The sequence below is a fragment of the Schistocerca gregaria genome, unplaced genomic scaffold, assembly GCF_023897955.1.
Source record: "Schistocerca gregaria isolate iqSchGreg1 unplaced genomic scaffold, iqSchGreg1.2 ptg000698l, whole genome shotgun sequence".
In the NCBI taxonomy this organism is placed as follows: domain Eukaryota; kingdom Metazoa; phylum Arthropoda; class Insecta; order Orthoptera; family Acrididae; genus Schistocerca; species Schistocerca gregaria.
Window position 1 is genome coordinate 1,041,470 of NW_026062077.1, and position 12,351 is coordinate 1,053,820.

The 12,351-nt window shown below is 42.2% G+C and overlaps 1 non-coding gene across 1 annotated transcript; it reads right to left on the reverse strand.

The window, feature by feature from the left end:
* Positions 1 to 7,357: 7,357 nt before the first annotated feature.
* Trnat-ugu (transfer RNA threonine (anticodon UGU)) lies at positions 7,358 to 7,432 on the reverse strand. The gene has a single exon. It is a non-coding gene; the product is annotated as a tRNA-Thr (tRNA).
* Between the last annotated feature and the right edge of the window lie 4,919 nt (positions 7,433 to 12,351).

The following is a 12,351-nucleotide window of genomic DNA, read 5'->3' on the forward strand; positions in this document are numbered from 1 at the left end:
ATCTAACGCATATTGTACGATGGTTTTGAACTTTGTCCACTGATCCTCAACACTATCTGTACTTGAGACAAAACTTTTGTGTTGAGCCGTCAGGTACTCTGTAATCTGCTTTTTGTCACTTTTGCTAAACAGAAAAATCTTATTACCTTTTTTAATATTTCTATTTACGGCTGAAATCGTCGTTGCAGTAACCGCTTTATGATCCCTGATTCCCTGTTCTGCATTAACTGATTCAAATAGTTCGGGTCTGTTTGTCACCAGAACGTCTAATATATTATCGCCACGAGTCGGTTCTCTGTTTAACTGCTCAAGGTAGTTTTCAGATAAAGCACTTAAAAATATTTCACTAGATTCTTTGTCCCTGCCACCCGTTATGAACGTTTGAGTCTCCCAGTCTATATCCAGCTAATTAAAATCTCCACCCAGAACTATAACATGGTGGGGAAATCTACTCGAAATATTTTCCAAATTATTCTTCTGGTGCTGAGCCACAACAGCTGCTGAGCCTGGGGGCCTATAGAGACATCCAATTACCATGTCTGAGCCTGCTTTAACCGTGACCTTCACCCAAATCATTTCACAATTAGAATCTCCGTCAATTTCCTTCGATACTATTGCACTTCTTATCGCTATAAACACGCATCCCCCTTTACTGTCCAGCCTTTCTCTGCGATATACATTCTAATCGGAGTTTAGGATTTCATTACTGTTTACATGTGGTTTCAGCCAACTTTCTGTCCCTAGTACTATATGGGCGTTGTGACCGTTTATTAATGAGAGCAGTTCTGGGACCTTTCTATAGACGCTCCTGCAGTTTGCTATTAGCACATTAATATTGTTATTCCCTGTCGCATTTTGCCTACTCCTGCCTTACCGCGTCTCAGGAGGCGTCTTGTCGGGCCTAGGGAGGGAATTCTCTAACCTAATAAAAAGCCCATGTGCACTCCACACGTACTCCGCTACCCTCGTAGCCGCTTCCGGCGTGTAGTGCACGGCTGACCTATTCAGGGGGACCATACATTTCTCCACCCCATTGCGGAGGTCGAGAAATTTGCACCCCAGCTCTCCGAAGAATCGTCTGAGCCTCTGGTTTAAGCCTTCCACTCGGATCCAAACCAGAGAACCGCGATCGGTTCTGGGAACGATACTACAAATAGTTAGCTCTGATTCCACCCCGCGAGCGAGGCTTTCCGCCTTCACCAACTCCGCCAACCGCCTGTACGAACTGAGGATGACCTCTGAACCCAGACGGCAGGAGTCATTGGAGCCGACATCAGCAACAATTTGCAGTCGGGTGCACCCAGTGCTCTCTATCGCCGCCGGTAGGGCCCCCTCCACATCTCGGATGAGACCCCCCGGCAAGCACACAGAGTGAACACTGGCCTTCTTCCCCGACCTTTCCGCTATATCCCTAAGGGGCTCCATCACCAGCCTAACGTTGGAGCTCCCAATAACTAATAAACCCCTCCCCCCGTGTGGCTGCTCGGACCTTGCTGAAGGAGCAGCCACATGTCCATTCACAGGCAGAGCGGGCGATACCACACGGCCAGCCTCCACATTGACCCTCCGCCTCGTGCGCCGCGAACGCCGCTGAACCCGCCACTCCCCTTGGGGAGAGGGTGGCCAGCCGCGCCCGGTACCCGCGAAGATGTCTCGACAGCAGGGACAGTGGGTGAAGCATCTAACACCTGGGGTGCACCATGCGACGCACTAGACTCCCCACTGCCGCTACACTCCGAGGCAGCAAAAGCAAAAACACACGGAAGAAGAAGTGACAAGTAAGAAAAATACAGTTAATACTTAAATTAAGGTAGCTCGCTGCACAGCAGACGTGAAGCAGACGGCGGTTAGGGCGACACATGCACTTACAACATAAAAGTAATAACAGATAAAAATACATGTTCATGAACCTGAGAGAAAATCAGTCCATAAGTTTAAACAAACGCTATCAGCAGTACAATGAGAATCAGCTTAATTTTTCAATTAACTCCTCGACAGAATAGAAGGAGTGACCCATGAGGAAACACTCCAGTTTCGATTTGAAAGCGCGTGGATTACTGCTAAGATTTTTGAATTCGAGTGGCAGCTTATTGAAAATGGATGCAGCAGTATACTGCACACATTTTTGCACAAGAGTTAAGGAAGTCCGATCCAAATGGAGGTTTGATTTCTCCCGAGTATTAACCGAGTGAAAGCTGCTTATTGTTGGAAATAAACTAATATTGGTAACAAGAAACGACAATAAGGAATATACATATTGAGAGGCCAATGTCAAAATACCCAGACTCCCTGAACAGAGGTCGACAAGAGGTTCGTGAACTCACACCACTTTTTGCCCGAAACTCTCGTTTCTGAGCCAAAAATATCCTTCTAGAACGGGAAGAGTTACCCAAAAACATAATACCATACGACATAAGTGAATGGAAATAAGCAAAGTAGACTAATTTACTTGGCGAAGTATCACTCACTTTCGGTACCGTTCGAATAGTGAAAATGGCAGTATTAAGTCTTTGAACAAGATCCTGAACGTGGGCTTTCCACAACACCTTACTATTTATTTGAACACATAGGAATTTGAACCGTTCAGTTTCACTAATCATATGCCCATGCTGTGATATTAAAACGTCAGGTTTTGTTGAATTGTGTGTTAGAAACTGTAAAAACTGAATCTTACTGTGATTTAACGTTAGTTTATTTTCTACAAGCCATGGACTGAGGTCATGTACTGCACTACTTGAAACGGAGTCAATGTTGCACACAACATCCTTTACTACCAAGCTAGTGTCATCAGCAAACAAAAATATTTTAGAGTTACCCGTAATACTTGAGGGCATATCATTTATATAAATAAGGAACTATAGCGGCCCCAACACTGATCCCTGAGGAACCCCCTCCCCTTGACAGTACACCACTCAGATCCCCCATCACACTGTATTACGTTCCCCCATTCCTGTAGATCGTTCCCTAATGCTCTTCCTGAAACACTGTACAACTTCTGATTCTGTCAGTTCTTTCAGGTCCCATCTCCTTAAATTCCCACCTTTTTCCAGTTTCTTCAGTTTTAATCTACAGTTCATAATCAATATATTGTGATCAGAGTTCACATTTGCTCCTGGAAATGTCATACAATTTAAAATATGGTTCCTAAATCTCTGTCTTACCATTATATAATCTATATGAAATATTGCAGTATCTCCAGGTCTCTTCCACGTATACAACCTTCTTTCATGATTTTTGAACCAAGTGTTAGTTATGATTAAGATATGCTCTGGGCAAAAGCCTACCAGGCGGCTTCCTCTTTAATTTTTTACCCCCATTCCATATTCACCTACTACGTTTCCTTTTCTTCCATTTCCTACTGTCGAATTCCAGTCACCCATTAATATTAAATTTTCATCTCCCATCACTATCTGAATGATTTCTTTTATCTCATCACACATTCCATCAATTTCTTCATCATCTGAGGACTACTTTTACGACTTTGGTAGGCGTGGGATTCGTGGCTATCTTGGCCACAACAATGCGTTCACTATGCTGTATGTAGTAGCTTACCCGCATCCCTATTTTTATTAATTATTAGACCTACTCATGCATTAGCTTCATATTAGCCTTCCTAATACTTAAATCTATATCCGATGTTAACAATGACGCCGGTGGATGGACTATCACGAAATTACTGACCGTCGAGAAAGTCACAAATATAACCGACAAGCTAATGGGCCCTTCACAGGAAAAGGTTTTTTGCCAGAAAACGGGGAAAACTGAAACCCAGCAAATGAGTAAAAAAGTGTATATTCACTAACAAAAAAAATAGTGTACGCACACAACTTACACAACAATAGTCTGGGATTACTCTATTACGTAATACAGTTTTTGTGATTGTATCTTGCAGCTTTAGTTATTTTTAATTAAAAGAGGCTTTAAAAGGACAGAAAGAACGTGTTGGACTACGCTAGAGATCGTTCTGTTAGCACAGTCTTTACTTTGTAATCACTTTCGTTGACTTCGGCAACTCTCAACAGAAATCTCCAACCTAACCGAGACAATGTGCTACGATACAGCCGAGATCATGACAAGAGAATGGGCTACATCACACTCGAAGTAAATGTATATAGGTAAGGATCCCCATGACCTGTATACGTCTGTTATAAAAAATCTCCAAGCCACTCTCCTCAAATAGACCGCAATCTTCTCTTGACCTTCAACTGTTACTATTTCAGAATTGAAAACCAGATTCAAAGAACATTTGGCTACAAGGCACAAAACTAGAAAAATAAAAATAATAAAAGTGAGAACGTGAAACATGTTAGCAATAACCATAAACAGGAGATTTTACAGAAAATAAAATTGAGAAAGGAAATTATTAATATTATCGACCGTTTAGGAACTCTAGGCTACGAAAGGGATGAAAACACGTATCGAGAAAGTGGTGGAAGAGTTAGTGTGTTTTAAGATTAAATCCAAACAAGAATTAGAGAAAAACATATCGACGCAAGGCCTCTATTACGAAAAATTGCTAAATCTCGAGACAAATTGTGTCCTTCTGTATTTGATGAAATGTTTTGGCCCCTAGTACGGATGAAACAGTATCTGCAATATCAACAGGAACTTCGGATATGTGTTTCATATTTCATCCAAGCCTGCAGTCTATAAATATTTAAACAAAATACTATAACAAAATACCACTACAGGGGAATTACTTACGGAGTAGTAAAGAAACACAGGACACAATTACGTATGTGGGCTTAATACGAACTACAACTGTGTTTATAAATCGCTATAGTTGCCTTGGACTAACGACGAGCGAATATCAATATAACCTGTACGCTTTTCAAAGCTGTTATCCATGAAAAAGCTAAACCACGTATCGCGAACAAAATACTATTTAACACCGAAACAATGATATTAGCTGACAATGGGCACAGACTTTAGTCAATGGGCACTGTTGAAAATTTGTGCCAGACCAGGATTAGCACCCGAGTCCCCTGGTTACTAGGGAGAGGCAATGATCACTGTGTCCGAATTACACAGTGGTCAACAGAATATCACGAACTGCCCGAGCATGCCGTTCGTTAGATCCAAATTCTCAATTTCTCCATAGACTGCTAATGCACTGCTCCTTGAACATAATCCTCCTCCCCTTAATTATACAGTACATGGCCAAAAAAACAGACACCGAATATATGCAAACTTGGCCTTACGAACATTGCAGACGTCGTCTATGTAACACACGTCAAACTTCAAAGAATTTACCAATTCGTTGCATTGTTTACTATAGACCACAAATCAAGTAACGTAAAAAAAGCACTGCGTCTATTGAGATCATGATTCAGAGTTTAAAAAAACTAATAAGTCGCCTACATATTACAGTTGCTGCCAAAAGAGGAGAACCATTATTTTCCCACAAAAGGAAATATAGTTAAAATGACGCTTCTATTTCGGTTAGTTTATGCGGTTACTAAAATTTGCCGTGAAAGTTACATAGTGGACTCTACCCTCCCCCCACCAGAAACGTAGTTATCGTGGCTGTTGTGAGACTTTTGTACACAGTTAGAGAAAGTGTGTTAAATGTGGCGCGGACGGAAACACTAGGCTACGCTACAGGGCAATCTGCTCGCACAACGTTCAGTCGGCATTCATTATCGTTGGCGTAAACAACTCTCAATCAAATTACCACCTTCCAACCTAACTTAGATCTCGGGCTACACTACCAATCGGCCTGTCATCACAACCAAATATTCATTGAGTGGGGGTGGGGGGATTTCCTGTATCTCTAGGAAAAACTGTCAGTTTTGTCAGACTCAACAGCAAGATTTACCAATGGTAAACACTTTTTAGACGGCTCGTAATTTTAGAATAGTCCTCTTCGTCTTACTTGGCATAAATTGTTCGCTGGCGTCCCAGCAGCTAGCTCCCTCAGTGTCTGCTTCTGCCATCGCACCACGCCAGTCTGCTGTTGTCCTAGCAGACCGAACGCACCGCACATCCGACACCTTCGGAACCACTCACTGGCCAGTTAGCAACTGAGCGGAACACTGTTTACATCGTGAAAGGAAATCTATGCAAAGATGTACACTTAAATGGCACGACTGAGTAGCACACACACAGTAATATCTGAGGAATGTCCTTCGACACGCGCAGAACGAAAGTCTTCTCGCGAACGTACAGCGTCTCTGAAAAAAAATCTAGTGACTATATTCCGGCGTTACGGCCAGGTTCTCATACAAATGAGCAAAAAAGGGTAAATTTGAAATTTTTTTTGAGACAATGAAAATACATTCGAACGATCTGTTTGGGAATTACGAGTGACAATACTATGAGCTTAATTTTAGATTTTCAATAAAAAATGGCGCCCGTAATTATGATTTGATCAAGGGCTTGCGAGACTGGAGTACGCAGAGTGCGTGCAGTGTGGCACCTCAGATGTTACCTGAATTCAAAAATGGGTAACATCAGTTGATACTACATTATTTCTCTGAACTTGAAGATGGATAACATCAGTCGATAATACATAAAATTAATGGGAGCGCATACCTAACCGCAATGAAACAACCTTAAATTTAACGATACAGTGCTAATTCGAACTTTGAGTTCGATTTTGAGGGGTTTGTTTCACTCCTTATGCCTACACAAAAATTAGTTAATATTAACAAATGTCATATTATAGCTATAAGTTCCTAAGAAAAGTGTTTACTTTTAGGGGTCAGAGGTATAAGTTAAGAGATCGAACCACTTTTAATTTATGCTGCATGCCGTTCTGAGAAAATCGTTACTCGAAAAAAAAAAGTGTTCAAAGTTTAGGGAAAACATTTAGTTATATTATTACTTCGATTTGCATGAACTGAGTGTTACACATATATTCTTAATGTCGCTGAAAACGAATCTGAAGTCAGATTTTCAATATTCAAAACAGCTAATCCAATACGGAGGGCAAACGATTATGTTTTGACCAATTTTTACCAAAAATGTATTTTCGTTATTTACGTTTAGTCTGCAGTTCAAGGAGTATTTATCAGCCCTTCCTCTACCTCTGATTGTTCCTAGACAGCAACTTCCAGTTCTTCTTGGCAGGAAAAGCCGATCTGTCTAAGCTGGATATGCAGCACTCGGCAGCCTGCACTTGATATTCGTCCGTATTTTCGGTGAGTATGTTTGCATGCATTCTGCAGTATGAATCCTTTTGAGCACGTGCGACACGGGACGAGTTATCATCTACATCTATATGGATACCCTGCAAAACACATTTAAGTGCCTGGCAAAGGGTTCATCGAATCACCTACACAACTGATAATTAATTGAAACCCTCAGCTGCCGACAGGTGTTGTTGATATACTTCGATGGGGACAGCTGAAAAGTGTGCCGCTACTGGGACTCGAACCCAGGATCTCCTGCTTACAAGGCAGACGCTCAATCCATCTGAGCTATCGAGGGCACAAATGAACAGCACGACTGCAGGAATTTATCCCTCGCACGCTTCCCGTGAGACTCACACCCCGAACCGCCCACAATCCGATTACGTAATGTACTTAATAGGTATTTGTCCATCCACTCATTACTGGCTCGCACTAAGGTGACGATTCCCGTAAGATTTCCGGTAGCCTGTGCGCATTCGCACAGACGAAGGTCAATGGCTGGGTGACGTTTAACCATAGATATGAAGATAGTAACTGTTCTAGAAAGAACAGGCGCCACTGACGACCGTGCAGCTCTTCTAGAATACATGATAGACCGGCCGATGTGGCCGAGCGGTTGTAGGCACTTCAGTCGGGAGCCACGCGACCGCTACGGTCGCAGCTTCAAATCCTGCCTCGAGCATGGATGTGTGTGATGTCCTTAATTTAGTTACGTTTAAGTCGTTCTAAGTTCTAGGAAACTGATGACCTCAGATGTTAAGTCCCAAAGTGCTCAGAGCCATTTGAACCATCAGTCCGTATGTTTGCACACTACTTACAGTAACTTATGCTAAGGACAACACACACACAACCATGCCCGAGGGAGGACTCGAACCTCCAACGGGGGGAGCCGCGCGAACCGTGACAAGGCGTTGGACACATGGCGGGTACCCCGCGCGGCTCATGGCAGCCGTGACACTGCTTCAAACAATGGACTGTAGAAACTTTTGTAAAGCACGGATTAAAAAAAAAAAAACCTTTCCGTTCCAGGAGTCTAGACAAGTACACCTTTAAAAAATGCAACTACAAAGAAATTGAATTTTCGAACGGGGCAGGGCTTAAAACTTTGAAGAGTTAAATTTTAATGGCCGTTCTCTTGTATGCAAATAGTTTCACAGTAGAAATTTCTCTAGTTTTATTTATTTATTTATTTTTTGCTGTAGGTAAAGAAGGATAGGATTCTGAGAAGGGGGAAGGGGGGGGGGGGGAGGAATCTCACCTCTCCCACCTTGGAATTCTCAGTACAGAATTTTTATTCATTACGAGATTCTCAGCCACTTGCAGAAGTGATTTCGCGTGATTCTGCAAAACTTTTCCTTTAGCCAATCGTAGCAACTATAGGATTCCGTTCCTGCTGCATGACATGTCTCGGAACTTAAACTGACCAACTTATTTGCATAAAGAGCTAGCTTATCATCCGCTTCTTTACTTACTTAGACCGTTCATGGTCTGCAAAGCATTTTTTCTTTAATCGTTTTTTTATGTCTTTTATAAACTGCAACACTTTCTAAACTTTTCTAAACTTAACGCCGTTGAAGCATGGTCTTTTGCTGAATGACCAAAAAGCAATGCTGACAGCTGGGGTCCAAGGTTTTTGTTAATCAAGCCGTTTGTATTCTTGTTTGTATAACGCATATTTCTTTATATCTAATTGAGAAGTGAAATACCGGTTTTCGTAGATGCAGATTTAAAATATTTTAATATAACGCAATAAATATTTCATTAAAATTTTCATCCCCTTATGCTCGAAGTTAAAAACCAGTGAAACACGTAGTTTTTAAAAATTGTAACAGATTAGCCGAATACGAATTGTCAGATATGCTTTCATAATGAACCATTTTCAGAAACGTGGAGCCGGACCTGGGGGTGAATTTCCTTCTCTCCGAGACACCCGGCTTCTTCTTCGACTTAGCCGGCAAACAGGCCGAGGACGCCGGGTGGGGACCGAATATGCAGCAGTTTGTGGATGGCGACGTCGTCACTAGCTGTTGCCTTCGTGCGGGCCTCTTGTGTAAAGGGGGAGCCAACCGTGGCCAAGTGAAGGTCTGTATTCCACAGGAACGAGTTAGCATGGCACTCAGATATTTCCACGAGTCGGCGGACGGGGGTCATTTTGGGTTCTTCAAGACCTTGAACCGAGTTCAGGAATACATGTTTTGGCCCAACCTATATCGCGATGGCAGGCGATTTGTTGGCAACTGTGTCCAGTGTAAGCGTGGTAAGCCCGATGTTGGGCTGCACAGAGAACTACTACAGTCGCTTAGGGAGCAGTGTCCTCTGGACCGCGACTCAAAGATCGAAACAACGATCGACGGAAACTGGCGCCAGAAACGCACCAGCTCACTCTATTTCATCCCCTTAGGGGTTGAACTTCCAAAAACACCGAAACACGTATTTTCTTATTTGTAGCCTTGAAGTCAAATACCAATTTTCGTAGATGTAGCCTTAAAAATACTTTCATAGTTCTTCCATAATTATTTATCTCAAAATAAAATGTTCATCCACTATTTCACCTCATAGAGGTTAAATTCCCAAAGATACTGGAACACATATTTCTTTATTTCTGACCTAGAAACCAGATACAAATGTTCGTATGCCTAGCTTCAAAATTACCTTAATAGCTACATGATTCAGAAATCCTTTCATGTCCTGCGTCTCCCCCTTAGAGGTGGAATTTTAAAATATGCAGTATAAGCGGTATAAGATCAACACTCTTTCCAAATTCCACACACACACACACACACACACACACACACACACACACACACACACACACACACACACACACACACACACACCACTACCAATGCCACCACCACCTCCTGGGGAAATTTCTGCAGACGCCCTTGTTCCACTGCAGTCATATTTTGCCGACGACCTACATTTAGCAGCGTGGGAGGGATAGTGTCGTGCAACAGACAGTATACTCAGTAGACAACGAACTGTTCGTTGTGAAATCAGCGACATATTAACCGAGACTGACACAGAAGGTGCTGAAGGTGAAGCACACTAGACTCGTGTCTACCACGGCTTCAAATAGTATCGATTTACTATGAACGGAAGTTCCGAAAAGTGAGCAAGTAATTTTACAGTAAATTCAGTACCGATGGTGAGGATATACAACGAAAAACATTTCTATAAAATTTCAGAAATAATGAAATATTCCACTCAAGTCGCTTGACAGAAAACGCAATGGATATGCTTGCACTTAAGACGGAAGGCCCTACGTGCTTACGCAGGCTTACGACAGATCGCAAAATTCGGCAGTAGGCGTAAGCCAACCTCTTGTGCTGCCATCTGTTATTGATGCCAGGCATCAAGGTCTCAGTAGTACGACCATCCACTGGAGAGTAGTTTGCTTTGTAAGCACTCCGTCTTCAGGCCACGAGTGACCTACTGGGACAGCACCATCCGACCGCCGTGTCATCATCCGTGGAGGATGCGAACAGGAGGGGCGGGGGTCAGCACACTGCTCTCCCGGTCGCTATGTTGGTATTTTTTGACCGGAGCCGCTACTATTGGGTCGAGTAGCTCCTCGATTGGCATCATGAGGCTGAGTGCACCCCGAGAAATGGCAAGAGCGCATGGCGGCCTGGATGATCACCCATCCAAGTGCCTTCAACGCCCGACAACGCACTTAACTTCGGTGATCCCACGTGAACCGATGCAACCTCCGCGGCAAGGCCGTTGCCGCAGATATTTTACAGTAGTTGCTTACGTTTCATAATTATCTAGTTTACGGGGAAAATGTAAGAAAGGCGATTGTCACCGAAGCTACAACTAATCTGAATTTCTGGTTAGTTATCAAGTGGTCTTGTGTGCGAGCCTGAATTTTTCATCCTTTGCGGTGGGAATGATTCAAACCCGTCATGTTCTTCTTATGAAGTGTTCTATTTATTTTGCACACAATGATCGTTTGTAGTTGTCTTGAGTTACTAGGTTGATAAATTTTTGTTTGGCGCACGTATCATAACTGAGATTTGCGCTTAATGGCTGAAGGTGAATTAGCGTAATGAGTAGTAGCGAATGTTACAGTAACATGTTTGTAAATTATTTCAGGTAAATTACGTTAGTCGTGTAATATTATCCGTATACCAGTACAGTATATGGGCCAATTACGATAGTCATGGAATACTATCCGTATAAGACTATGTCACCTTGGTGTCCCGGAATTTGCTTCAATTTTGGAATCCACGAAAGAACTGGAAATTTTCCTTTACACAGCTTTCCATATAATTTCTATTACAGTGATTCAGTCTTGCCTGTCACTCGACTTTTCTGACTGTGAAATAAATTCTATCGCTCAGGTGCTTATTACCTCTTCGTGTTTCCATTTGCCGATATTGCGCATAAACACATATCTCAAAGTTGCTATGGACATTGATGGAGCGACACACTTTCCTATGGCGACACTGCAGTTTATAGATAGAAAAACCGATCAGTTAAAACGACATGGGTATTTTAGTTCTGAATAACCGATGTCTTTCAGTATTTGTTTGCTCTCGGTTATAACAAGTATCTTTTCATTTTTTCCTGATAACCACGTAAAAACAGATATATCAATTAGCCACAGATGTCGTAGTAACATTTTTAGTTTTCAAATAAACCTTTTTAAAAAAAGACGAGTAATTTTTATTCGTAAGATTTCCATAGCACTGAAATACGGCGTAATTACAGAAAAAAATGGGAAAAGTTATGTATGCCACTTTAATAACACTGCTGATAGAAACGAGCAACAAATGGATTGGTCCAACATTGCCGAGACAATACTGTGCCTGTAATACAAGCAGAGCGCGAGACTGGACACAGTTTCTCGCTGTTGTCGAACGTCAGTTGTAACATAGAATGGCACCATCTGGAAGTCTGGAAGTATTTTACGATATGCGGTACGAGTGAAGAACAAAGTTAGATTTGGTCGACTTGCGACATCATACAAGGAAAAAAGTTAAAATTTAACAAATCATTCATAGTTCTGGATAAAAGTAGAAAGTGCCTGATCTGCTGCTGTGTCTACGTAGTATGCCGTTATCTGCTTTTAGCCCTTAAAAACAGAGAAATTAAAACGAAAAAGAGAGTTCTCCTGCCGCAGTTTTCACTCTTTATCGCTGGACTATACGTAATGCCTGCATAGTGCTGTGATAACCGATTACAATATAATTTTTGAGCAGAGCTTCTAAAA